Source organism: Dermacentor silvarum, chromosome 3 (assembly GCF_013339745.2).
Source record: "Dermacentor silvarum isolate Dsil-2018 chromosome 3, BIME_Dsil_1.4, whole genome shotgun sequence".
In the NCBI taxonomy this organism is placed as follows: domain Eukaryota; kingdom Metazoa; phylum Arthropoda; class Arachnida; order Ixodida; family Ixodidae; genus Dermacentor; species Dermacentor silvarum.
In genome coordinates, this window is record NC_051156.1 from 119,956,754 (window position 1) to 119,983,505 (window position 26,752).

General features: G+C 49.8%; 1 long non-coding RNA gene across 1 annotated transcript in view; it reads right to left on the reverse strand.

Moving 5' to 3' along the window:
* Positions 1-26,752, reverse strand: part of LOC125944522 (uncharacterized) — a 55,665-nt gene that overhangs the window by 6,927 nt on the left and 21,986 nt on the right. Inside the window, exon 2 of the long non-coding RNA XR_007466256.1 lies at positions 16,426-16,519. This is a non-coding gene — a long non-coding RNA (uncharacterized LOC125944522). The remainder of the gene's footprint in view (positions 1-16,425; positions 16,520-26,752) is intronic.

A 26,752-nucleotide genomic window follows, 5' to 3' on the forward strand; every position in this document is an offset into this window, starting at 1 on the left:
GCATATATAACATAGTTCTACGGTGACGACCTTGAACCAGGACTCCTGATTCTCGACAGAGATATGCTGTTTGAAATTTTAAGCCAGCAAAGGTCGGCATCATTGCACACCTTTGGGGACGTCGTGCACATGTTTACGGGGGGCAAGGGCGAACACCTGCGAAACCTTTTGCCGGAAATGGGCCAAGCTAAAAAAAATTGCGCTGTCCATGCCGGTCTTGTCGACCACATCTGAGAGGTCCTTTTGCCACGGCGGCCGCATTTCGATGGAGGTGAAATGCGAAAAACACCCGTGTACTTAGTTTAGGTGGACGTTAAAGAACCCCCGGTGGTCCAAATTTCCGGAGTCCCCCACTACGGCGTGCCTCATAATCGTGGTTTGGCACGTAAAACCACATAACTTAATTTTTTTGAGAGGTCCTTTCCTGCCTTCAGTGACTGAAAATGTACTTGCGGTCGACGACTGGACACGCCCGTTTGAACCATCTGGCAATTTTTTCACGCAGACAAAGAACTGTCCCGCCAAATTAAATTTGAATAAGATTTCCGACGACTTCATTTCCAGATCAAATGCCTTTTTTTCAATGATGTTGAAATAATCGCATCAGACAACGAACTGATGTCTTTAATAGGAGAGAAAAAGGCCCCAACTTACAAGTCAAAGTAAACCACCTGGCTAAGAAAACAACGCAAAAGTTATACAAAGAAACGAAAATGGGGTCCTGAACAGCGCAAGCAGAGTGAGGGCATTTGGGTAAGAAAAGACGCGTGATTGCGCTTTGTAAAACTCCTTAGTCTATCTGTGCATATTCCTGATGAATTTTTATTTGTTGTATGCTTCATTTACCTCTCAATAACACAATCCACGTGTTCCTATATATGCTATCGAGTCCTTTCGCGCTTTCGAGATACCGCTGTCTTATTTATTTATTTGTATTATGTTTTTACTTGGGCACCTGATAATTTTTACTCTATAATCCTTTGTTCTGCCTCCGGAAAATAAACGAAACCAGTGGCATAAGGCATGCTTTGACATTTCATGAAACTGTGGCGTTAAGGAATCACAATATACTTACGCTAGTAATTCTAGCCATAAGTTGTGGTCAGAAATTGTTATATACGTTTAATGTTTATGTATGTAAAGTCTTATCTTCTCAATAACTGACCTTTCGTCAGGAAAAGATTTCTTGATTGTACCTTTCTATTAAATCTTTTACAAGGCGTTACATTGCTTTTTCATAGATGTGTACTTGTGCGACTTAATACGCACAAAACACATGTATCTCCCTAACGTGTTTAACTGAAACCGCTTGTCGCATGGCTCAACCGAGAGACGCCAGTCTCTTGGCGGTGCCAGGGGACTCAGGCTGTAAAACTGAGTTGTCTCCTACTCTGAGGTCTTGCAAACACTCATATAAGCTCGTCACTCCAGTGAACAATCTTTCGAGGTCACAGGAAGCTTCCAGTGTAACTGTTAGTAAAGGTTATGTATATATATATATATATATATATATATATAATATATACATATTAACAGGTGTTTCAGCGAACACTTTCAAAATTATCTAAGGTTGCCTATGGCAGATAGCCCAATTCTGGTTAATGAGCTGGTCTACTCGAAGCGGCGGACATTACTTGCGCAAAAATGAAATGCATAATCGACTAATTAATAAAAAAATCACTAATTAGGTTTTTAACTAATGACCTGATGGCCCATATTGTAATCTACAAATTGTAGCCGCGGAGTTCGCAAGGCGGATCCACTTGGAACGAATTGCCGGGATGACACCGCTTTCGAGATATTAATTCCCGAACTTTGCGAAGAAATGCATTAACGTTCCAGTTAGTTTATTAACAAAACGTCGCTTTATGCATTGAAGCACAATGTTAACTGGAACGCCAATGCATTCTCCGCAAAGTTCGGAATTAATATCCCGAAAGGGGTGTCATCCCGGGAATTCGTTCCAAGTGGATCAGCCTTGCGCACTCCACGGCTACAATTTGTAGATTACAATATGGGCCATCAGGTAATTCGTTAAAACTTAATTAGTGAATTTTTATTAATTAGTCGATTATACATTTCAATTTTTTGCGCATGTAATGTCCGCCGCTTCGAGTAGACCGGCTCATTAATGAGAATTGGGGTATCAACCACAGGTCCACTTTACGCATTTTGAAAGTGTTCGCTGAAACCCTGAAACACATATGCATACATGGGTGGGGCTCGGAAAACTGGTCAAGCCCCAGCTTCCCCCCCCCCCCCGGAAAAATGAAAACTTTCGGCCTATGCCGGTGGGGATGTCGGGCTGGGGTCGGCAGGCATGACGGACGGCAGAGTTTGGGTGCGTAATTCCAGGTTGGGGGAAAACCGCAACACCTCCACCAGAATCTAATAGGAATACAGGACAAGAGAACAGCAGGCAGCGTGTCTCAACCAGAACAACTCAGGCAATCTCGAGCTCGCACCTCCCGGACGGCTGGCGATGTGGCTGCAGCGCGGGCATTCCTCTACACTACAGTACATTTTTTAAATCATATACGTCTTTCACTTTCTCTCTCCCTACGATAGACGCACGAGTGATTCCATCGACGATCCCTTGGCACCGCATGATTCTACCAGGTCGTAGACGAACAGGCAATTCGATCCGATAGTGGGATGGATGACGTCAGCGATGAAGAAAAACTCGTAGAACGTGCGGCTCTATCCGAGGTAGGTGGTGAGGAAACGAAGCCCGTATTTCGCCATGGTGGCGGAACTGGCGGCACGCAGAGGCTGTCTGCGAGGATTCTAATGGCGGACAGTCAGGGAGGCAGGCACTACGCTAACCTCAGTGTCCGCATCAATAAGGAACGTACAGGTGAAATTTTGTCCGTAGTGAGTTAGGGGGTGGCCGCGGTGCTGGCCGCGGTCACTGACCGCGGTGAGGTCGAATGTGCGCCTCGAGCTCAGACACCTTGACACGGTGCTGGATAAAAAACAGGTTTTTAGGGGCGAAGCTCCGTAGGGTGTGGGTCTGTCCCTCCTCTGTAGTATGTAGTAGTAGTAGGTAGCCACGTCTACTTTTATGAAAAATCCGAAAGTTGTGTCCGTAGCGCGGAATCGAACCAGGGACCCCTCGCTTCCGAACGCGCGGCGCTAACCACTACGCCACGAAGCGCACATGAACGCACGCACCACGATGACAATAAATACCCAACATTAACGAAAGACTGCGCGTTTCTAACGCGTTTGTGCTAGCGCCGCGTTACTGCCCGTGTAAGAAGCTGGTGTAAGACGCTGTGGCCTCTCCGCCTTACCCCGGTATTTATAAACGCTCCTCGACTTGAACTTGACTTGCCACCGCCTTGGGCAGCGCGTTCAAAACGCATTAAAGGCGGTGGCAAGTCAAGTTCAAGTCGAGGAGCGTTTATGAATACGGGTGTTATGCTCTCTCAGCAGTCATGTGATGGCGTCGGCAAACGCGGTGCACGTTCCGGCATGTGTAAACGGCTGCGTAAGACGCTGTGGCCTCTCCCCCTTACTAGAGAGTACTGCACGTTTATAACGCGTTTGTGCTAGCGTCCCCTTAAGCGGGAGATGGTGCAATTATAATGAAGGGCGCTGTTATAAAATAGGAATGACGTCACATATGGCGCGTGTCATTGGTGGAAGTCAATCGTTCGATTTAGTGCGGCGAGACTGGGAGAATTACACGGAAGATTCACGGTTTACCGATGATTCCCTCCGGAGCTTCGCCCACTCATCATCATTCACCCCATGGATATGCGGTGTTTTTTTTATCCAGCGGCCGTGCCTCTGAGCTCTCAGACGTCGTCGCAACTGCGGAAATCGAAGGAGTGGCCACCTCGTGGATCTTGGCGTACTCAGCCAGGAGGTCTAGCGTGGCCTCGTCAGAGGCGGCAAGCACGATGAGAACAGGATGAGGTAGGCATTGCAAGAAGCGTTCCGTCAGCGACGTGAGCGCTGGCGTTCTTTACGCCCAGAAACTGGCGCATGCGGCGGAAACATGGCTCTGAGGCGGAAAAAAGGAAAATATGAAGAAGTGAAAAGTGCGCTATCATCGTCCAATTGGAGATAGAGGAGAGAGAGAGAAGCGGCGTTTATCAACGGATGGCGGTACTTTTCTTATATAGGGACTTTAACCGGCAACAGTCACAAACGCCGCGCGCGTTCGGTGCGCACGTGGGCAAAACGCCGACGGCGTCGACAACAGTTCTGCGCGTTGCTGGTGCTGCTGCATGTCCAAGTTTATACAGCTGATAAAACTACCTTGAGTCGACCCCATGGATGCTTCGCATACTACTCAGGGTTCCCCTACGGGAAGATGGTGTAATTTTTTTTCTTCGTTCCTTCCTTGCTGCGAGCGCCCTGTGAATCCGAGAAGATGCAGGCGCTACACCTTCAAGTATACGCGGAGTTAAAGGTTGCCACCGCACTGGCGGGTGGCTTTCGCTTTTATTTTGGCTCCTCTAGAGCGCTAGAAGCTGCACAACGCTAAACAACACATACTCCATACTGCGCTCAGTGACACTAATAAATGACACAGACACACCACACGCCGTAGTTGCTTAGTGGTTATGGTGTTGGGCTGCTAAGCACGAGGTCGCCAGATCGAATCCCGGCCGCGGCGGCTGCATTTAAATGGGGGCGAAATGCGGAAAACACCCCTGTACTTAGATTTAGGTGCACGTTAAAGGTCCCGAGGCGGTCGAATTTTTCTGGAGTCCCGCAGTATGGCGTGTCTCGTAATCAATCAGATGGTGGTTTTGGCACGTAAAAGACCATACTTTATTTAATTACAAACGGACACACCACACAAGCCCAGACACTGCAATCTAATTTTTAGATGCGCACCATTTTATACCCGTGCCACACGGGGAAAGTAAAGTGCACTTTGAGCGAGTGCACTTCAGCGCGCTGAGTGTCACTTTGGCAGTGCGCTGCTTCACCAGAAAAAAAAAGTGTTCTTTCAAATTGATGGCCATGGCAACCGGCAGTAACACGGGAAAGCATATATTTACTAATATACAAATGTGTGCACAAAACAGTTTATTATTGTTAGAAGCAACATTTGCAATCCACCTTTATAAGCCCCGGCAACGACGGCAACTTGACCAGCAACAGTCAAAACTACTCGATCCGCCAAACAACTGCGCAGTCATTATCCGGCGTGGTCGTGAACAGCCCGAGAGCGTGAGTTTTTTTTGCTATTCTTGTTGTTTTTTGTTTTTTTTTTTTGCGGTGTGGCACATTTTATTATCTTGTAACGTTAGCAATTTAAAACAATGTTATTAAAAATTACTCCTGACTCTTCTTTCACTATCACTTTATGTATCTTCTAAGCATTGCTAACGAGGCTGCACACTTCACCGCCGCGAAGTGAGTTCGCCGAACACACTCGCCGGCGAGTGCACTCTGCAGTGAGTGTCACTAAGCGTTCGCGTGTGGCAGCCTGCGAATGACACTAGCCGCGCAGTGCACTCGCTCAAAGTGCACTTTACTTTGGCCGTGTGGAACGGGTATTATAGCGGCGGCCTGTCCCGCGGCGTCGTTGGCGTCGGCGTCCGTCCGCACCTCTCCTCATTCTCTCCACGCCAGCTGTTCGATAACGCGCTTCTCCCTCCGTGTCTTGATCCGCCACCTGTGCGATAGCGCGCGCATGCGCGCCTTTCTCTCTCCTCCTCCTCTCCGCACCAGCTACTTATATAAACCCGGTGCATGCGCCACTGCCTCAGTTGCTGCTTCGGTTTAGTTACGCTGCGCCGTCCCATGCGCTGAATGGACGCCAACGAATCTGTCAACGAACTGTCTGGCACATCTTCAAACAGCAGCAGCCAGTTCATTAACAGAACCGCGAGCACCTCTGAAGACAAAGCTGCGCAGAGAAGAGCCGCGACGCAGAACGTAAACGTCGGCGACGCGCAGCGGATCCAGATTCAGTTCGCCAACGCGAAGCCACTTCGAAACGTCAGCGTCGAGCAGCAGATTCCACACTTTGAGAACGCGAAGCCGCTTCGAAACGTCAACGTCGAGCAGCGGATCCTGAGCTTCGAGAACGGGAAGCCGCGTTGGTTCGTGAACGTCGAGCAGCAGAACCTGAGGTTCGGGACCGTGAAGTTCAACGTAAACGTACGAAGCGAGCGGCGGAACCCGACCTTCGTGAACGTGAAGCCGCGTTGGTTCGTGACGTCGAGCAGCGGATCCTGAGCTTCGGCAACGTGAAGCAGCGTCGGTTCGAGTACGTCGAGCAGCAGAACCTAAGGCTCGGGACCGTGAAGTTCAACGTAAACGTACGAAGCGAACGGCAGAACTCGACCTTCGAGAACGTGAAGCCGCGTTGGTTCGTGAACGTGGAGCAGCGGATCCTGAGCTTCGGCAACGTGAAGCAGCGTTGGTTCGAGAACGTCGAGCAGCAGAACCTGAGGCTCGGGACCGTGAAGTTCAACGTAAACGTACGAAGCGAGCGGCGGAACCCGAAGTTCGAGAACGGGAAGCCGCGTGTAAACGTCAACAATGAGAGGCTGCTCCCGATGCTGCACGCGAGCGCGCCGCCCATCACGTCGCGTGAACGCCGTTATAACGACCGCGATGCGCCACATCAGCCCATGGTTCCCCTCGGGAAGATGGTGTAATTTTTTACAGAGCTCACGACCGGCCAATCACGGTGATAAAAACGGTGATAAAAGCGTATCACCGGGTATGCCCCATCCGTGTTTAATCGCGATAAGTCTCAAAACTTATTGCGATAAACAATTGCTTAAGAAAAAAGTAAAACCACAATAGATACTGTGTAGTATGGATTGCGGTTTGACGTCACAGGCTCTATAGGCAAACCACGTAACCTTAGCTCAGTTCCCTTCCACACGTGCAAGGGGTAGGCCATGTGCGGTGAGAGCTGCGGAAGAACCGCGTTCCTACGGAGAACACCATCGTGAACAGAAGCGGAAATGTGTGCGGCGGCAGGTGGCACGTTGTATGGACGAAGATCGTTTAGCAAACGCCAAGCGTATGCACTTTTGGTTGTATCACGCCTACCGACTCCTCTCCCATCGTAATTGTTAGTGATTTCAACATAGACGTGTCTCGGCCAGACGTGGGTCGTGGCGTTTCTCTTGGAAACGTTCACCATTAAACGTTACACAAACAGCAGTGTGCCCACGACGCGTCATCAGTAGCGTATAGACTTCACATACAGCTCCGCTGGTCATCCACCTTCACAGAGTGGAATAGCTCTGAATTGTTTTTTTTTTTTTTACACTGCTTCCGGCTGAGGCGCGCTCGGTGCGCTGTAGACGTGATGTGGTAACTCGGGCAACTTCACCTCATCACGCACCTGGAGCTACGTCACCTACAGGGCACGTGATTCTCGGAGCACGTTGTCGGCGAGAGGGCTCGTCCCAGCACCTCGTGTCGGCAGCACTGTCTATGCTACGCAACAGATGCATATACACACAACGGTTGTGAACACAGCGCATCGTTTGCTATGTGCACGACAGGGCTACAATATGTGCTAGGGCTTGAGCACACCATTCTGGCCGTGCTATCTGGTGAGAACTGGCTTGGTCGTGCACAAACTTGACCGAGGGATGGTAGGAAAATCCAGACTGCACATTTTGAATCTGGGCGGTGAGCCAGGAGTGAACGCGCGCTGCCGCTTCTGAGGCACGGCAGGCGCAAGGCCCCAAGAAGCAAGCTCGCGTGCACGAAAAACGTCCGTGTGGTCTGGCAGAGGACGATATGGATTGTTGAATACTGTCTTACGGACTCAACACGAGACGAGTGACAGACTCAGGCATGTAATTTTAAAAATACAACAGAACTTTTGAGAGTTATGTACTAATGCGTATCAATTCTCTGGCTTGGGTATTACCTCGCGTTTGCTTACTTTTTTTGCTAGCTTATGCGTCTCTGCCTATCGGTACCAATCATCTACTATAACACCATTATAAGAATTACATGTGTTAACCTTTCCAATTAGGCATTTATTTAGCAGATATATTGAATCAACTTAGCCGAAACGCCGTCACAACCGTGTTTTTTGTTTGTGTGTGTTTGCCATACCACATGTTTTTTTTTTAGTTTTTTGTTACAACCTTGACACGGCGATGGCGACCATTTTTTTTCCTTTACAATTTTTTAAGTATACCTATCATCTATTACACTATTATCACATCAACCAATCAGCTATTCTGTCATTTTTCTTATACGCCCCGATTCCATAGCAGGCTGCTTTGTACGCACACCGGTCATGCGGAAAAGTCCGGTTTCAAGAAGGCATGACGAGAACGGTTCTCTTTTTTATTTAACTTTTGTTTTTATTTTCATTCCTTCCTTATCGATTCTGAAGCTACCAATCATCTAAATATACAATATTATAACCATTAAATCTCTTAACTTTGCCAAATATGCATTTATTTTACAGATAAATGGTGCGACACTTTTCATGTTACGGACAGATTTTGCTTAGGTGATCGCTAAAGAATGAAATCCGAAGTTTGACGGCAACCGGTCTGGCGTGAGAAATACTCGTACATATGGAAGAAAGGCGCAAGGATACGCTGACCAAAATAACTGAACATAGTGGTGGCTACAGCAAAAAGATGTTGGCGCTGGTTAGTGACGCCAGCACTCATACTCGTCGGACGCTTGATCCCACAGGAAAACTGCAAAGGAACTTCCAAAACTTCGCGTTGATGTTTTCCGCTTGGTCTCGCCCCCAACACAAATCACTTTATTACCGACTACTTTGTCAGAACGGATCGGCTCCTGAAATTTATGGCCTACATTAGATTCACAAGCAAGGTGTTCCTGTACGGCCCATTGTCGACTCGCTCACCTATGCTTTCCGGTTTCTTACACCTGATTATTTCGCCAGTCCTTGGAAAAAGCGGCACCCACGTGCGCAATTCTGGCGACTTTATTGAAATGGTACGCCACATTGTTCGAGCTAATGATGACGTCGTGGTCTCGTTTGATGTCAAATCACTATTCACAAGTGCTCCAGTGGAACTGGCTGTAAATGTATGCCCCGTTACCCTCGAATCTGACGGGTCGCCGCCCGACAGGTCTCCAAGTGACGTTCCGGACCTGTCCCGTCTCCTTAGGTTTTGTTTGTCAAACACATAATTTGTCTCCAGGTATAATGTTTACCTGCGAACGTATCGTACGGCTATTGGTGCTGCGAAGCTTGTCATGAAGAACGTCGAACGCCGGGCGTTTGCATCTTTCACCCCCTCTCCTATGGTTTTTCTAAGATAAGTGAACGATTGCTTCTGCATAATTACCAAGGATGCTCTCACCGCCTTCACTGGTTGCCTTAAAAGCCTCGAAAAAAGCGATTCAGTTCACTATCGAGTAAGAAACAAACAGCTGTCTACCGTTTCTTGATGTTGTCAAGCACGGTAACTCTGGCCTGTCTTTCAACCTCTGCAGGAAGTCCGCATACACAGGCCGGTACCTGCATTTTAGCTCGGTACATCCACATTCACACAACATGTGTGTTCCAGCTAATCTGTTCCAGCGAGCAAAACCGTTTGCACAGGACAGGAGGACTGCGCGCGTGATATGGAGAGCATCTGTGAAGATTTAAGAACCTGTGGCTACTCTCCGCCTTTTTCCCCTCTGTACGAAAAAAAGTGTCGCTCCCAGCAAGGCAGCATTCTACGTCGTCTCCGACGTATCCATTATTTCATATGTCGATGGCACAAGTAAGACCATCGCTCGAATCATTTGCAGCTACGACGTCAAAATTGCGCATGTACCAACATTCAAACTAAGGAAGGATTTAGTAAAAATACAAGTTGTCACGGGAAAATTTTCCCGGTGTAGTCCACGTCATAACGTGTGATAACTGTGATTACAAGTATATCGGCGAGACAGGTTACTTCAAGAAACGTGTGAAACAGCATGAGTATGACGTCAAGAAACGGAATTTCACCTCGAGGGCCCTCGCTGACATGTGGAATCTACAGGCCACAATATTGACACGGGCGAAACAACAGAGACAGCCACGAATCCACGTCTTTACCAGCACATAACCAAGACAAAAACGTCCTCTTCTTCTACCAACACGAAGGCGTGTAAGTGCCACATCGGATAGTTGATATGTGACGGTGTGTACCATTACCCCCTCTCCTAAAGAAGCATCGTCTCGATGCTGTAAATGAGGCTAAAATTATAGAAATGAGGGTTACAATATATATGAAAGAAATGTGTCGTAACGCGAAATAACAATCTGCTGCCATGAAATAAGGAACGAAAGAAAAAAAAACACACAAAGCGCAACAAAAACGAACAAAAAAAAAACAACCACAAAAAGAACGACCCTAAGTCGTCTATGCAGTAAAGTCACTCGAAGGTCTAGTCACGGCGCGAAAGATATGGTTTGAGTCTTGAAACGTAAACAACTTCAGTTTGAGGAAGCCGACGGGAATTTCTTAGGGTGCCTTCTGGGAGAACCTCGCAGGTAACGTTGCTGAGTCGCCGTACAATCTTGTAGGGACCGAAGTAGCGACGCAGCAACTTGTCTGACCGGCTGAGCAACCGAATGGGGGTCCACACCCACACTTCAACGCCAGGATTGTAGACAACCTCTCGGTGGCGAAGGTTGTAGTGGCGTGCATCGGCGGTTTGGCGACACTGAATACGGCATCGCGCGAGTTGACGGGCCTCCTCGCCGCGCTGGGCGAACGTGGCCGCATCCGTGTGAAACATTCCCAAGTTGTCGGGAAGAAGCATGGCGTCGAGCATCATGTGACCTCTCCACCGTGGAATAAGCGAAACGGAATGAATCCTGTACTTTCTTGAATAGCAGTATCGTACGCAAAAGTGACGTAAGGAAGGATATCGTCCCAGTTTTTGTAGTCAATGGCTGCATACATTGATAGCATATCCGTGATCGTCTTGTTCAGGCGTTCTGTCAGTCCAGTTGTTTGGGGGTGATAAGCCGTCGTTTTGCGATGTGCAGTTCCACTTAGCCTCAAGACTTCCTGTAGCATCTCGGCGGTGAAAGATGTCCCACGATCAGTAATGACGGCCGCTGGCGCTCCGTGACGGAGGACAATGCTGTGCACGAAAACGTGCGCGACGTCTGCTGCGGTAGCATTTGGGAGTGCCTTTGTTTTACAGTACCGTGTTAGGTAATCGGTAGGCTCCAGAATCCACCGATTGCAGGACCAAGACGTGGGTAATGATCCCAGCAAGTCCATACCAATCTGATGAAATGTCATCTGCGGTGTTGCTATTGGTTGTAACAGTCCTGCATGCTGGCCGCCCAGGTGGAGTCTTGCGTCGTTGGCAGTCCCGACATGTGCGAACATACTGCTTCGCAGTCTCTGCGGGACGTGGCCAGTAGTAAGAGCAGCGAATTCGTTCCAACGTGCGTGTGTAGCCTAAATGTCCGGACGGTGGTTCGCCGTGACAGGCGCGGAAAATATCGTCACGAATCGAGGTCGGCGCCGCTAGCAGGTATGTAGCTCGTGTATGGTCAAAGTTGTTCCTATAAAGTACGCCGTTCTGGAAACAAAATGAGGCTAGTGAGCATGGGAAACTTCGAGGAAGACTTGACGTGCGCCCTTCCAGGTAGTCAATCTTAGGGCTGAGCTCCAAGTTGTCGCGCTGTTGTTTAGCAGAGAAAAAATAGTGTCATCCTCTTCTAGGTCAGCGGGGGCACTTCCGACTGGTGCACGTGAGAGACAGTCAGCGTCACTGTGTTTGCGTCCTGACTTGTGAACGATGGTGACATTAAATTCTTGCAGTCGAAGGCTCCATCGAGCCAGGCGACCTGAGGGATCTTTGAGATTCGCGAGCCAGTAGAGAGAATGGGGATGGCTGACTACTCTTAATGGGCGACCGTACAAGTACAGCCAGAACTTTTTTTTTGGCCCAGACAACAGCTAAACATTCTTTTTCTGTTGCACAGTAGTTTTTGTCGGCAGCGGATAACGTTCTGGTCGCATAGGCAATCACACGCTCTACGTCTTTTTGCCACTGAACCAGGAAAGCTCCAAGACCGACGTTGCTGGCGTCTGTGTGCGACTCCGTGTCAGCGTTCTCATTAATGTGGACGAGTACAGGTGGGGCCCAGAGAAGGTTTCGGAGGGTATCGAAAGCGACGCCTTCATCCTGACACCAAACAAACGGCATGCGTTCCCTCGTAAATTGGTTGAGGGGTTCAGCGATTTTAGAATAATTTTTCACGAAGCGTCGGTAGTACGCACAGAGCCCCAGAAATCTGCGCAGATTGCGCTTATTTGTTGGCACGGCAAATGGGGCGACGGTGCCCGTTATCTCGGGGTCTGGGCAGATGCCGGCATGGCTCATAACGTGACCTAGAAACTTCACTTCTTCGTACCCAAAATGACATTTCTTCTGGGGTTTTAGAGAAAGTCCAGCTGATCGAATTGCCTGATGCACTGTCTGAAGGCGCTGGACGTGCTATTCAACCGTGTCCGAAGAGACCAACACGTCGTCCAGGTAAACGAGACACGATTGCCATTTCAGCCCAGAGAGAACCGTGTCCATCATTCTTTGAAATGTATCTGGCGCTGAGCATAACCCAAAAGGAAGGATCTTGAACTCCTAGAGGCCGTCAGGAGTAATAAAAGCGGTCTTTTCACGATCACGCGCGTCAACTGCGATTTGCCTGTAGCCACTACGGAAATTCATAGAAGAAAAGTAGCGAGCGTTTGCGCATATCATCCGAGAAGTTATCTATTCTGGGCAGAGGATAAACGTCTTTCTTCGTGATCTTATTCAATTTTTGATAATCGCCACAAAAGCGCAAGGTACCATCTTTCTTCTTCACTAACACAACTGGCGAAGCCCAAGGACTGGTCGATGGCTGGATGACGTCATCTTTAGGCATCTGCTGAACTTAGTGACGTATAGCGTCTTGTTCTTTTTGTGACACCCTATAGGCATGTTGTCGAAGGGGCCTTTCAGTAGGTTCGATAATTACAGTATGCTGGGCAATTGGGGTCTGGTTAAGCTTCGTCGTTGTAGCGAAACAATCTTGAAAAGAATCGAGTACATCCAGAAGCCTTTCTCGCTGTGCTGATGGTAGGCTCGGGTTTACATCGAGAGTGCTCGCGAACGCCTTTGAAGAATGGTCGCACGAAGAACAGCTAATACTGGTGGACCGTTTACGTGGACAATTTCCGCAAAGTATGCAATGCAACATGACGGTATTACTCGCTGAAGTTCGTTACCAGCAGGTGAGTCTGTCTGTTTCGACGCTTAATAACTCCTCTGGCAACGCAGATTTGTCATGCAAGAAGGAAAGACAAATTTGCCTCCTCAATTACAGCGTCGGGGACGTCCTGTTCACATTCCACACCGACAAAGAGGCTGCTACGAGGGGCAGAGTCACGGATTCATCGGACACACGTAGCGCGGTCTTCGGTAATAGGGTGGTGTTGTCAGCGTCTGAAGAAGAAGGGTCCTCGAACGACACCAGCAACTCACGTAGGTCAATGATTGCGCCGTATTCATGAAGAAAGTCCATTCCAAGGATTATTGGGCGAGAGGGGAGCACACAGGTAATACGAGGAAAGACCCCATGAATGTTGACGCACTGATTCGAACACGTCCCGTGCACATTCCAGCTGGCATCACCCGATGGCCACCTGCCGTGCGTAACTGGGGCCCTAGCTATGCCGTGGTGACTTTCCTCAATTTAGATGCCAGTGAGCCGCTCATAACTGAGTAATCGGCACCGGTGTCCACGAGGGCAGTGACAGCATGATTATCAACAAATACGGCGATGTCGGCAGAAATAATCTTAGTAGTGTAGGAAAATTAAGAAAAACCCGGAACGGTCATCGTCGAGTAGTTGCGTCGAGGCAGGTTCTTTGAATGTTCGCTGGAAAGCGACTTCCCCCCAGAAGTCGCGGTTCCTAGTTTCCCCTGTGGGGACTCGGTGACCCGTTCCTTAGGGGAGCGTAAGACGACGAGGGCAATCTAGGTGACAGGGACCAGCGAGGGATGGTGATCGCGATTGGCTACGCTGAACAGTCGGAGGAATTCGCTGCCCCGTCAGAGTCGCTTCGATTTCATGGGACGCTCAACGTAGCGTGGGCACCGCGCGTCGGAGCGGAAGCCACGGAGACCTAGCTTACGGTACTGGCAGTCGTGGTACCCGCTTCGCCAAAGTGGTAGCAGAGCGGACGGTTATCCGACGAACGCTATACACTTGCCTTAGTAGCGCTATGTCTTGAGCCAGGTGGTCGATATGTATAGGCACGTTCGGGTACCTTGAGCCGGGTAGCGGATGCGAAGAGGTGTCCGGGAACAGATGTGTAGCCTGGTCCACTGTCCGCATGATGGGACCTGTAGATGGTGGCGCAGGAGTCCTCAATGCCGCCGCATATGTTAGGACAGGGACCTCAGGTCTTGGTGGTGCGACTGGTTTCACCGCCTGTCTGATTTCACTCCGGAGGACGTCCGCAAGTGCTGTCATAGGTAGTTGGGGTCCCACTGGTGCCTCTGCGTGATGTTGCTGCAGTTCGTCACGCACAACGCTTCGCATGAAGTCTGCGAGGGCCTGCTTCTCTCTGTCGGACCCAATAGGGCATGCAATATTCGTGATGTCGTCGCGTTTGTACTATGATGACCGCTGCTGGAGAGTGCGTTCTATCGTCGTTGCCTCACTCACGACCTCGGCCACGGTTGTTGGTGGATTGCGTACGAGTCCGGCCAAAAGCTGTTCTTTCAGTCCACGCATTAAATGTCGCACCTTCTTTCCCTCGGACATTGCAGGGTCTGCGCGTCTGAAAATACAAAACATGTCCTCAACAAACATCGAGACTCTCTTGTTGGGCCGCTGGTTCCTAGAACCCTCATGTAATGTCCCTAACGGGACCCTTGAGGTATAATAAAATAAATAAATAAAGAGATGGCTTGTTTAGCTCTCTCCTTTCTATCGGCGTTGCTGTACCCATCGCGGAGCTGTCGGCTAATCTCTTGCCATCTCGCAAAGGAACCCTCATGGTTCTCGTACCACGTCTTCGCACAGTCTTCTAGCGCGAAGTAAACCCCCCTCAGCTTGCGAACATCATCCCACTCGTTGATGCTGGTAACCTGATCGAAGTGGTCCAGCCAGTCTTCAACATGCTCAAAAATGTCTCCGTGGAACGGGCGGTGTCGTTGTGGCGCACGAAAAACATGCGGCAAAGAAGACTGGGTATCGTAGGTTTGGCTCGCCTGGTTTGTAGTGGTCTTTGACATCTTTATTTCCAGTCTTAATGACAAGAGACCGAATTCGGGTGGTAGTCCGTGAAGCCAGCGGGTGCTTCTTGCTGTGCGAGCTGTGGTTGTCTGTAAGGTGCAATAGGAGTGACGCCGGAAACGTGGGAGTGAAGGTGCACTTAGCCATCACGCTCCACCAGTAATGTCATGGGTGAAACAACCGAGACCGCCAGGAGTCCACGTCTTTACCGGCACCAGACCAAGGAAAAAACGGCCTCTACTTCTACCAACACCAAAGCGTGTAAGTGCCACATCCAATGGCTGATATGGGACGGTATGTGCCAATATTGACTCTGTAAGCGCACGCGTTCTGGCCAAGGAAAAGAAGCATGCGTCACACCTGCATCTAGAATCCTTGTGCATACAGATTACGGCGCACACGCTAAATAGGAGTGATGGGACACTTTCGACGGTGTACAATCGCTGCTTGCGTTAAGTACTGAAACGTCTTTAAATATGCTTTGGCTCTGTTATATGATTTACTGTGAACAATGTTCTAGTACGGCGCGGCGAAACGTAATTAAATTTTCAATTGTTTTGTTCGGTGTATTCTTTAGCGTTTCTTCAATCGCTAAAGAATGCTTACACATTAAAAGAGCCCTACTAAGTACCCCTGGTGCCGCCTCACACGATTGGAGGACAGAAAATAACATTAAGAAGGCAACTTTTGACCGAGACCGGAAGAGCAAAGATGAAATAATTTTTTCAGTTTTTTGGAGATCATCCCAAAATTGTATTTTTGAATTTCTTCAAATCAAAATTAGCAATAATAATTTTACTGAGAATGTTGTCGCGATCACAATGTCCGCCCATACCTGATGGGCCCGCTTGCTCGCTCGTGCGACGTAGCAGCTGACGACCATACAAAGGAGAGAGCAAACGATTTTTTACTGTTTTTCAAGCGATATTTTGTTGCCTGCTGCATCGAGTGCAATTAATGGCTCGCATGTTCTGAGGGGCCTCTTCTACAGATCAACAACGTGGTCTTATTAGCTTCCAAAAGTGCGTCAGGGAACCTTTATTTGGTGCAGTTGGCGACGGGTATTTTAAACCCGCACAGTTCCATGAATACAGTGACGAAACAAAAGCATAATCCGATTCATGTAGTGACATATGCGTATTCATTCAACGTGCAATATTTATTTCAGCTTTTGAATAAAGATCCGAATTAGAACTTACCTCGAGCAGAAGTGTACGCTGTCCATACAAGGGAAAGGAAACCGAAGGCCCAAACATGCCCCATTGACTCTGTTGAAATATAAAGTATCTGGTTCTGTAAAAAAAAAAAAAATACAGCTATGCGTGTTACCAGGATGAGCCACAGATAGTTTGCAGATGTGGCGGAATATATTTTTTATAACTAAATACATAGCCTAGCTTATCACTACTTGCTCTTCCTTTACGGCGCCCGTACAGGCTATGCTGTCAGGCCGCATGCGACGGCCAAGATTTAGTAGACATTTCCTGCATATCGGTTTCTTTCACGTTTGAAAACCAGGTAGTATGTGGCAACAGATCCTAATCTAGTGAGCTTCGCAAGGTCTTACCTAGACGACAGGTTATATGTTGTGAAGCACTGCTGAATAGGCAGAAAACAAACATGACAGTTTAAGATTGTGTAATATAGCGCTACCGCAATAAAACCTCAAATATGGCTAGTCGTCATGTTAACGCGACAAAATGATTAAATTATTGGGTTTTACGTGCCAAAACCAGTTCTGATTATGAGGCACGCCGTAGTGGGGGACTCCGGAAATTTGGACCACCTGGGGTTCTTTAACGTGCACCTAAATCTAAGTACACGGGTGTTTTCGCATTTCGCCCCCATCGAAATGTGGCCGCCGTGGCCGTGATTCGATCCCGCGACCTCGTACTCAGCAGCCCAACACCATAGCCACTGAGCAACCACGGCGGGTGACAAAATGACGATGGACAAGTTATACACGAAGGCAAGGTACAAAGGGAATGACTGGAAGCGCACCCGTATGCGGCCGTGACTCTTGCTTTCATGGCTACATTGTCGTTTGCGTTTATTGCGGTGTAACATGTTTAGCATGATCAGAAACTAATAAGCACACCTACAACGCCTAACCGAACGTTACTAGACTAGCTTCAGTTCTAAAACTTGGCGGCGTTGCGCGGAACCGCCACCCACCCGTGCCTTCATGGCGCTGCAGTCGCACCCAGCTTCACTTCCCCACCAGCCGGCTACGCGAACTGGCCGGACGAAACACGCGGTGCAGCGTTGGTGTATTCTGTGGTTGCTTGTTGACGGCGGATTCCAGGAAGCATGTCATCCGCGAAACTGTAGCCTTCGCCGCGTTTAAGGTTATCAGCAGACGATGCAGACGTGCTGGGTTCCTGGCTGCACAAGCGGCTATCGAACGAGGTCGACAGTTCGGCACGGCACTTCTTGCGTGCTCACAGCAATGCGACACTTCGTTCGGCGTTGAACAGAGCGATTCCTCGTGCTGACCGGGAACTCTCGGTGAAATCCATGGTGTGTGATTTACACTTTCAGGAGCAGGGCATCTTAATGTCTCTGGGCATATTATCAATGGACCGATGGTTGAGGTGCCACGTGACAAGTGGACACTTGCCGAGGGTGCGGCGCCAAAAGTGTTCCCGAACCTTCCCTCGTATCTGTCGAACCTGCCGAAAAGAAAACGCAAACAAAGAAAGACGTTTCGTTACCTGTTCTGGGCCATCTTAGAATAGCTGTCGGAGAATACTCGGAGCCAGGTTGGGTGCCCCTTGCGCTTTCAAGAACTGAGTGCACGCATCTTTAAATTTTAAACAGAGGAGCTGGTTTAAGCTTTTTTTGTTTCCCCAAGTAGCGTTCGCAAGAACTGGCCTAGCGATGACGTCACTGCACAAAGCTGCGCCTCTCATCACCTTGCGATAGCCAATCGATAGGCAATAAAAAACTAATCAATAATCGATCAATAAACAATAAATTCCGGAAAATACTGGGGATGACTTGGTACTGCTTAGTGAAGGCTAAATGCGTGGCCAATACCTTACGGTAGCCATTCAATAGCTAATAAATAATCGATCAATAATCAATAAATTCCAGAAAATGCTGGGGGTAACTTGGTAGTGCCTAGCCTAGCCCAAATACGTCACCAATGCCTTGCGACAGCAAATCAGTAGCTGATCGATAATCAATCATTAATCAATAAATTCCGGGGGAAATGCTGGGGATGACTTGGTGGTGCCTAGCCTAGCCCAAATACGTGGCCAATTCCTTGCGATAGCCAATGAATAGGTAATCGATCAATAATCAATAAATTCCGGAATAGCATAGCCCGTAGGGCCAGTAGCAGCTAGGTGCCGATAAACAGCGTTGTTTTTTTAGCCTTGCGCCGCTTCTGCAAGCTACGCTAATTTTTATTTAGTCCCGGGCGTGCACACACTCATACCCTGCAGGCAGTGGCGCATTCACGGGGGGGGGGGGGGGGGGGGGGGAGAGGGTTCTGGTTAGAGCACTGCAAGGGCCGATTTTTGCGGCCCGGGCCCGGCCCGGGCCCGTTTTTACATTCGGCGGCCCGCCCGAACCCGATCAAAACTTTTATGGCGAGACCAGGGCCCGGCCCGGGCCCGGAAATAATCTACGTTACCCGCCACCCCTTTACCTTCGGCCCGAGCCAGGCCCGAACCCGGATCGATACCGAAAAATACATGTTTTTCAGAGTTGAGACGCCCGAGAATAACTCGCTGCACGTTACATACGCACCACCAGAAAGCCCGGCCCGGGCCCGGGTCAAAAAGCACGCGCCCTGCCCTAGCCCGGCCCGAGCTTGTGAAAAAACTCCTCTACCCGGCCCGGCCCGGCCCACGGGCCGGGCCGGCTCCGGGCTTTCGGGTAAGCTCGAGCCGATGCAGTGCTCTAGTTCGGGTGTTGTAACCCCCCATCCCCTTGAGGCGGTGTGAACGCCCTCCCTCAACGCGTCCAACCCCACCCGTCCAACGTGTACCTTCAGTGCTCTGTTCACATTGTCATTACAATTCAGGAGGTGGCTTGAGGTCAAATTTTTCGGATTAAGAAAAACACTCTATCACTGTCTTGTATTTATTCATTCACTTTTAAGTTACTTTGAGTAAAACGCTGAAGAAATGAAAACATCGTCTTGATCCTTGGTGTCATTATTATTATTATTATTATTATTATTATTATTATTATTATTATTATTATTATTATTTAAGGCATTTTATTTGCTGTTGAATGCCTCTGGCTAAAGCAAGGAAATTGCATATTATGCAAAGTGCTTGCTTCCCTTCCCCACCACAAAAAAGTCAACCCCCCTGGTAGAGATCCTGGGTGTGCTGCTGCTTGCAGGAACCTTCCATAAAAATGCATTTTTATGCAAGGTTCCTGGAGCAGCGGCGGGGATCCAGTCTTGAAGTAAAGGCAGTGAGGAAACCTGCCAAGCAACTGTAGGTGGAGTTGGCTTCCACGTAGGTCCAAATCATTTGCCTATATTAAGTCGCTTCTGAAAGTCTTAGCTATATATAGGGGCATAGAGTTGTTTTTTACTTCGTTTTCTTTAATAACGCAGTCATTGGTTTACAAGAAAGCTGTGCTGTTATTTTTGTGGGTAACAAATTTGGTCTCGCTAGCTGGCGTAAAACTGCCCCAGACGAAAGTGTTAAGCAAGTAAAAGCAGCGACAAAATGGGCCAAGCTGCTGAATGGGAAAAGTACACTGCGTGAAAGGTTTAGGCAGCAGGAAGAAACACACGGCACTAAGAAACGCAGCTTCTGCGCTTCGTGGTACGCGTTTCTTACAATCGTGCAGTTTACCCTTCTTTCAGACTGAACCAACAAGCCCGATATATCTCATTGCTGTAGATGGATACCGCTTTCGCATGGTATCACTAATTTGGACTAGGGAGAACGCCAACGAGCGTGAAACACGCGCAACCTGCCCGTCCACACGAGCGCCAAGCTGCGTCGAGGCGTCAGCAGTGGAGCGTGATTAAACAGTGCCGCCATCTGGCGGCTGCCAAAGGAGTGGCGACCGCGGCGGTAAGCGCACGGGCCTATAGTTTCACAACTGAAGCTAGTTTAGTAACGTTGGCCTAACCTATATTGCATAACACATTGCTATACGACCGTATCGGTTTTTATGAAAACAAACAGGCTTTCATGGAGCATAGGAACAAGCCTTCATAGAGTCTGGGCATTGAGTATATGTGGTACATATATTTTTCTTTTGAAGAGCAGTTCCAGGGCGCTCGTTCCGGCGTTGAGCGTGGGCGTTGCAGATGTCCCTCGCCGTAACCGCGCGAACGAGCACAGCGAAGAATGGAAGAGCGAACGCGGCCCACAGCGGGTGATGAAAAATGTTGATAGCAAAGCGAGCGTGAGGAGGAAAGTGGAGGAGGGGGGTACGGCGAAAGCATGCGAAGATAGCGTAGTGCCGCGCAAGACGGGTGACGACCGCTACGCGATGGTCACAGAGCAGCGCACCGTCGTCTGAAGTCACTTCAGGGCACCTGCAACGCCTTCCGAAATTCCATGATCGAGAAAATTCACTATCGATGTGCCACCCACCAAGGCCAGCCGCTAAGCAGGCCCCATTTAACACAGCCTAAATGTGGCCCCGCCCACCACAGTGAAAGCATGACAATGAAACTGCAGGGGCTACCGCTCCAAGCGACACCACCTACCGTTACATATCCAGCACACGTGGGGCAAACTTGACATTATCGCTATGCAAGGGACCAACCAACACCCCCTTCAAGCTACTTGGTTACACTTTGTACAACCAGCTAGGAAGAGCGGGGAGGCCACATCCCTGCACAGCCATCCTAGCACAGAGAAACCTCCCTGCCATGTAGCACGAAATTAAAACACCGAAGTTAATCCCACTCTCCTTGAGCTGTTACCCAGAAAGCACGGAGACACTGCACTATTCATACTCAACATCAACAACCCACAGAAAAACAAGGGCCCCAAAGTGCCAAATATACTGCGCAAGGCGTCTCTACTGGCCAAGGGGGCCCAACTGCTCGTTCACGGCGATCTCAACGCCAAACACCCGTCCTGCAGCTATCTGAAGCCAGATCCCAAGGGCACCCGCTTATGGGAAACCACACACGACATTGGTCTCACAATACTAAACGACGGACAACACCCCACGTGGGTCGGCAACAGCGTGTGTCGAGATACCATGCCAGATCTGACATTAAGCACACTCATACCGGGAGCCCAGTGGCTGAACACCGGGCACACGGTGGACAGCGACCATTATATACCCCGTCACTCACTTACGAGATGGCTGCCAACAAGGCGCTGGCAACCAAGGCCCGCATAACCAAGTAGCAGAAATTTGCGCAACTACGCGTTAACGCCACTCCTAGCTCCATCTATAGCGCCAGGTGAGCAACCCACAATCTACTCCCGTCTTTTGCACATGTGGGAGGCACGTGAAAGCCTCACGCGGAGATGGCACAATCACCGTCACAACCACAAGTTGCCAAGACGCATTTAAACTCGAACGAGAAATACATGCGCATACCTCTACACTCGAACGAGAGCAGTGGGGACAAATATGCGGCATCCTAAACGGACAGCTAGACAACAAGAAAACCATGAACCTGCTTCGACACCTCCTTGATCTCAGGAACACAAAGCCAATGGCGGGCAAGCAGCTGACGCAAATCATGCAATAGTTTACAGGCACACATGTTGCACTCATCGCGGAGCTCACCCGCCAATACATCAACACCACTTCACAAAGCTCCATCCCCTTGCCACCTTAAAGGGCACCCCCAACGAACAGCTAGATGCAACATCACGGGAACTAGGTGTAGGCTGTGCTACATAAACTGCGCACGACGTCAGTGCCGGGCCCTGACAGGGTTACCATTGCAAGAAGGCGCTCCCGCAACATTGACCCCAAATCAGCAGGTGCATTACCGCATACTATAGAACGAATGCTGGCGTTGCAGCCAGCAGCCCTCCGAGTGGGAACAAGCGAGGGTCGCATTCATCCCCAAACCTGGCAAGAAACTCGAATCTGGAGAATCGTCGCCCCGTATATCTTCTTACCTCCAGCCTTGGCAAGCTCATAAAACATGTGTTCATAAGCCTATGCAAAAATTTGTGGAAGAACACGATCTCATTCCGCACACCATGCTGGGATTTAGTGCCAGCCTCTCCAACCGGGATGTCCTATTGCAAATACACAACGACCTCCCGCACCGAGACAGCGGCACAAGCACGAAGGCTCTCCTTAATCGGGACATTCACAAAGCATTTGACAACGTGCTTCGCACACCCATACTTGATAGCCTTGCCGATCTACAGCCAGGCGCACGCACTTCCAACTATAATAAATCCTTTCACAATTGCCGAACGGTTGAGCTCGCGGTCGGGTAACTGCGATTCTTACCGATCCCACTAGGGGCAGAGGCATGCAGCAAGGCGCAGTCCTCTCCCCATTCCTTTTTAACTTAGCCATGCGCATATTAGTCCCAAAGCTAGCCACAGTCCCGGGCCTACGCCACACGCAGGATGCTGATATCAAGCTCTGGACGAACGAGGGGTCGGACGGAACCATGGAAGAGACTTTCCACCGGGCTACCGATATCGTCGCGCAACACGTCGCAGAATGGAGTGCTCCCAACACAAATCCGAACTCCTCGTACTTCGACCACCCGACAGAGCACAAACCAGCCCCCACCACAATCGCGGTCCGTGTAAACAACCTACCCGTCGCCCAAGTGGGCCACATATGAGTCCTGGGCTTAATAGTCCAGCGCAACCACTGGAACAGCGGCACCATCTAAAAGCTGCAGATGATGGCCCACCAGATCATACGCCTCCTACATCTGGTGACAGCATGGAAACAGGGCATGAAAGAACGAGACCTCCTCCGTATAATTCTGGCATTCCTTATCATCCAGCCTGACCTACGCACTAACCTACCTCGATCTCCAAAAGACGAAACGCGCTAAACTGGACTGCCTTTTTAGGCTGGCCTACAAGGTGGCCCGGGGTTTACCGCATAACATCTTTACAGAGAGGCTCCTACAACTGGGGATGCACAATACTATGGAGAAACTAATTTATTCCCATGGTACTGCCCAGCTGCACCACCTTCAAGGCAGTAAGACTGACCGATGGATCCTCAGTCGTACGGGTCACCGAGTGAGTCCGACCAGCTGCGCGCCCACCACAATTCCTCCCAACATCCGATGCATCTTTGCCATCAAGGCATTGCCCACCAACATGCTCGCTGGCCACCACGACCGCCGACGACGGGTAAGGGTGCAGGACCTCCACAAGACATACGGAATCAACCCCGTCGTGATATATGTCGACGCGGCTGAATATCCCAACATGGCTAATACCAACGCCATCTGCGCCGTCCCGAACCCATGACCCGGCCTGGAGTCTCAGACTGTTTAGGGCTCACTAAGCACTGCCAACCCGACTGAGGCGGAGGAACCTGCCATTGCATTGCCCGTCGTCCCCACAGGCGCCCACATAGTGATGAATGTGCCCCGCCGACGCCCGCCGACGCCCGGCGAGGCCTTTTATTCCTATGACGACATAACTAAATACTATCGACTTATACAACACACTCGCCTTGCTCCACACGAATCACTTAACAATCACCAGGACGTTTCCTGGCGCAGACTCCAAACATCCAAACACACTCATACCCAAATACATACATGAATTCTCATATATATCCAGACCGGGTCAATCCCCAGTTCTATATGGGCGGCGAGTAAGCCACCCCGAGTCATATCCTGTGGGACTGTCAGCAGGATCCACTTTCTCCAATTCTCTTGGCCACCTCCTTAGCCGAATCATGGGAGGAGGTGCTGCTCAGCTCCAGGCTGGACGCCACACTCTGGGCCGCCGATCGAGCCGAAGAGGTAGCCGTCAAGCACCACCTGAAGGCCATCTGGCCCGCCTAGCGACACCGTGAACTGATACCCCCACCTGACAAAATAAAATTGTTTCCCTCTCTTTCTCTACCGATTAGAGCCAGTCGCGCCACACTTCGCTGCATTTGCAATGTGCCGCATGAGACAGATTGTCCGCACCAGCCAATATATCGGGCCCCGCAGGGGCGTCTGCGCAAGCAGGCGTTTGGTGAGTTGCGCCACCAAGTACCCGAGCACATGAGGGTTGGACCCTCCCGCGTCTAACCGTGCGCGACTTAGCCGTGTCCGGGGAAAAGGGGATCCTGGGGGTTGAGCCAACGCTGAGTGTTTGGACCTTTAGGGCCCCTCAGCAGAGGCAACACACCCCTTTGGCCTCGGCTTCACGTAGACGGCACCCCCGGACTGACCCACCCGGGGGAAATCGGTAGTTGCCTTTTCCTGTCTCTCTCTCCTCCAACCTTCGTCTTTCTCTCTCACTTTCCATCTCTCCTGTTTTCTGCTCTCTTCTATATTACTTCCAATCTTCTTGGCAGCGAGGGTTAACCTTGTGTGGGTAGCCAACCTTGGATATTCCATATTTGGTTATAGTGGTGGCGTACAGTTGGCGTTTGCAGGACCTGTCCTTTACAGATTCTGCAGCGTCCCCTTGTTGGGCTCCATGGTGGGTGGCTGGCGCCACCGCCGAAACAAATTCCGCATACATGGATAGTTCCTTTCCCGCACTTCCTGATCGCCGCCAGAAACGGGGGCGCACCGAAGCATTCCAATTTTTTGGCCAAAAAACAGAAATTTTTCCGCGCTTTCACGTTATTCATAGTGAGAAGCCAGACAAGAGCGTAAGAGTTGCATCACCCTTTCTCGTTGCGAAATGTTTGACCGAGACCATAGGACCAGGCTACAAGGCTACAAAGTTGGCAAGTGGAGATCTGCTGGAACTCCGCGACAAAAAACAACATGACAAGTTACATACCCTAGTGTCTTTTGGCGAAATACCAATTACAGTGACCCCGCACCGCACGATGAACACCACTCGTGGTGTCGTCTCAGATGACGATCTCATGGACCTAACCGAAGCTGAACTTCTAGAAGGCTGGAAAGATGAAAATGTGATCAATGTAAAACGAATTAAGATGAGGCGAGATGGCAAAGAGATCCAAACGAAACACATTATTCTCACATTCGGTACAAGTGTTCTGCCCGAGACCATAACGACAGGATACATCAAGATCAAAGTCAGGCCCTACATTCCGAATCCTCTACGTTGCTTTAAGTGTCAAACATTTGGCCACAGTTCGCAGAACTGTCGTGGCCGCCTCACCTGTGCGAAATGTGCCCACGAACATGTATCCGAATCCTGCGAAAACAAACTGCAATGTGTCAACTGCGACGGCGAGCATGCCGCCTACTCGCGGTCCTGCCCGTCGTGGAAAAAAGAAAAAGAAATTGTCACAATCAAAGTCAAAGAAAATATATCGTTCAAAGAGGCACGAAGGCGGGTGTCATACCTGCCAAAGAACACCTTTGCCGAAGTGGCGCGTCAGGGGGCAGCGTCGCAACGGCTTCCGGCGGCTGTCCGGCCCACACACAGTGAGCCGGCAGTGACGCCATCCGCCCCCTCGGCGGCTGCAGCTAGCGCTGCTCCGCCAACTCACAAGAAGGGGCCATCGACCTCCGCGCTGGTGGCCTCCAGGGCCTCGTCCCTCGAGGCGAGGCCTTCTCGTCAAACCAACCGCTCGCAAGAGTGCGTGTCCAGCGCCTCGCAAGAGGCTATGGACACAACAACCAGCCAGACGGCGCCACTTGCGCCTAAGGAGCCGCGAGAATCTCGCGATCGCTCCAAAAAAGAGAAAGCCCGCATCACAGGGCCCGACAAGGGCTCTGTAAGTTAAGTTAGTCTCTTAAACACACAGCACAAAAAACACTTTCAACATGAATACACAAATAATACATTGGAACGTCAGAGGACTCCTACACAACCTCGATGACGTTAAAGAAATCCTACACAAGTTTAATCCTAAGGTGCTGTGTGTTCAAGAGACACACCTTAAATCTACACAATGCAGCTTTCTCCGGCAATACGCCATTTTCCGGAAAGATCGAGACGACGCTCTTGCGTCGTCCGGTGGTGTAGCAATAGTTGTGGACAAGTCTGTAGCTTGTCAACATGTACCCCTTCAGACCGCCCTTGAGGCAGAGTCAATTCAGGCAATTCTTTTTAATAAATTGGTCACTGTATGTTCTATATACATACCCCCAAACTATATTCTCGGAAAAACACATTTTTATAACCCTATTGACCAGCTTCCGGAACCTTACATTCTCGTGGGAGATTTTAACGCTCACAACACGTCGTGGGGAGACTCGCGATGCGACGCGAGATGTCGACTCATCGAAAATTTTCTTCTGACCTCTGGTGCCTGCCTTTTTAATAAGAAGGAGCCGACCTACTATAACGCCCAACACGATTCGTACTCATCGATAGATCTAGCAATTGGATCTGCTTCTCTTATGCCTGACGTTGAATGGAATGTCATTAACAATCCTTTTGGAAGTGACCACTTCCCCGTAACTTTAAACTTAACAACACAGCATTATAACCC